Below are 2,581 nucleotides of genomic sequence, written 5' to 3'. Positions count from 1 at the left end.
TCGCTTAAACAGTATAATGCGGTATGCTTGTGAGAATATATCAACGGGCAATCAACGGGCTTTTCTTTCCGAGCTTTTCTTAGAACTTGCTCACGTTGCTTCCAGTCGCGAAGACGGCACACTATTGTGCGTGGCTCATTTGCGTTGGCACTGCCTCTCTTCTTCCGTTGCTCCACACGATGAGCTCTCTCAATGTCGACATCCAAATCAAGTTTAGCTTTGATGGCATGTTTAACTTTCGATTCAACTTCATCCCAATTCTCCTTTTCACCTTCGGCAATTCCTTTAATACGGATATTATTTCTCCTCGACTGGTTTTCTAGATACTCCGCTTTTAGCTCTTGTTGAGCCAGGTCTGAATTTAACTGATCGATCTCGTCCTTGGCTTCCTCAAGCTTAGACGCAAAGGGCTTAATAAGCCCCCGGCTTCTATATAGGCTTCCTAGCCTTTAACACATTTAATATTGTAAATAGTCACGTATGAATATTGTAATAGTAAGAATATTGCGTGTCGTCTATAATGTATTTATGTTGTATTTTTTTGTTAATGGCAAATAAATTGAATTGAATTGAACTGCCAAATATATACATTCCCTTTGAATAATTTGCCAGTCCGTAAAATGTTGCATGTCACAAGGCTCGCGTGAAACAAAAGCGTATCCAGAATACTCCAAACAAACTGAAATCGTTATTGGTACTAAGCCACGTCAGAGCACTATATTTGTTATATACCATCGAGAGTTCACAGATGGATTTTTCCAGAGAAAGCCAAACATCACCGAATTCTTCCGAATTCGAACGTCAGTAGAGGTGAGAAATTACACCAGGTCTGAATCATTGTTGAAGGTTCACGGGCGAAGAAGCTTGATTTTCCCAATATGTGTAACCTATTCCATCAATTTTCCAAAAACATTTAATGATTATTTGCTCTCCAATGTTGCGGCCATGCGCACGATGTTGGTGTACAACTGCTAAAAAAAATATAATTTTCCACTTTAACCTGTTAAAATTCTGTCCTTGATTTATCCTCCGTGAAAATAATTACATAAACAGATTCTTTATTATTTCAGCTAACTATTTTGCTGTTTATATCTCCTTTTTCCTCTGGGTTAGTGAAAGGCAATGAAAAAGTCTTACATGACTTGCCGAATTTTTGACAGGCTGCATTACATTTGAGCCACGCATGGTTGACTTCGCACATTGTTTACACTGTTTTTAGCATTCAGAACGTTCGTTTGGTTCAACAGCTGTTATCGTCCGTATCGTCCAAAACGTTCAAAAACAAGCGTTTAGTTTGCAGCGTTTCTATCGTCTATAATATTCAGAACGTTTTAATCGTTCGTGAGACGTACCTGAAATGAGTTTTACACTCGGCAATAAATTTTGATTTATCGAGAAAAATTTTATCGAAGGACCCTCGAATCAACTAGCTTGATTAACGTTCATTGATAAAAAACAAAGAACAAACTAAAATTTTTAGTTATCAAAAAATGACTAAGAAAAAGATCATGTACAAATAAAAAGTCATTTTGTGAATGTGTTTATTCGTGCTCTTCAATAGGATCAGACTATCTGTCCGACCTTTTTCTCTCAACTTACCATAATTACGTTAAAACGTTCTCAAAATAAACCCCTGGCAACCTTCTGCTATTAAAATACATTGTTTCATTGATAAATTTCAAGTGCATGCACAACAGCCTTACAGTATCTTGGCTTTGTGAAAAACTTCACCGAGCAGCACTACTTTTTGTTGGCTTTTGGAGTTGTTCAGTGGAGCGGGCCTTCCGGCTGGCGAACTTTTGTAAGCATAAAAAAGCCATTCCAAGGTAAGTTAATTTGCATTGTTTTTGACGTGTTGAGGGTGTTTTCCACTTCAAGGGGCCAGTAATCGATAGACTGTTAAGTTCATTTTCATAGTGTTAGGACACAGACTTTTAGAAAAGCTATATTTTAACCTTTAAAATACATGCAGTAAATATTATGGATGCGATGGCGGGAATTCAGATGCTAAGATTTACATACATGTACACTTTGATTAGCGTATTTCCTCGAGTCATTCTTCTTCTTTTTCGACTCACCCGGCAACTGATCAATAGGAGGTGCAATGTTTCCTTCATTATCAATGTTAACAGCTTACAGAAAGTATTCTAAATCATCTGAGATGAAGTAGGAGAAACACATTGCACGCCGATCACCGCTGAAATAGCTAACGCCAGGTTGCGCAAAATCCCCAATGGAACAAAAAAATCCCGGAATTTCCAAATTTCCGGGAAAAAAGACAACCTTTAGCTAAATGTGTCCTGTTAGCTTACCTTTCCACCAGCCATCCGAGAACTTTTGCCCCGAAAACACACACCCAGAATCCTCCCTCTGTTATTTTTCCTATGATTTTACTTGTAAAAGTCGCCAAAGAGAAATGATTCCTTGCAGTTTTTTTGGAAGTAGGTAGCACCACCATCGATATAAAAAAAGCTGCTGACCAAGTTGTTGTCCTCAAGTTCCTGGAAAATGGGGAAAAGGACATAATTGACATTATCCTAAGAATTTCAAACGAGATACTGATCATACAATTCAACGAGCC

General features: G+C 38.0%; 1 long non-coding RNA gene across 1 annotated transcript in view; it reads right to left on the bottom strand.

Annotated features, from left to right (window-relative positions):
• The window catches only part of LOC146484357 (uncharacterized), a 4,664-nt gene extending 2,083 nt beyond the window's left edge, over positions 1-2,581 (bottom strand). Inside the window, exon 1 of the long non-coding RNA XR_014863632.1 lies at positions 2,313-2,581. This is a non-coding gene — a long non-coding RNA (uncharacterized LOC146484357). The remainder of the gene's footprint in view (positions 1-2,312) is intronic.

This window comes from Pavona decussata, unplaced genomic scaffold (genome assembly GCF_977016875.1).
Source record: "Pavona decussata unplaced genomic scaffold, jaPavDecu1.1 SCAFFOLD_34, whole genome shotgun sequence".
Lineage (NCBI taxonomy): Eukaryota > Metazoa > Cnidaria > Anthozoa > Scleractinia > Agariciidae > Pavona > Pavona decussata.
This window is presented reverse-complemented; position numbering and strand designations above follow the sequence as displayed.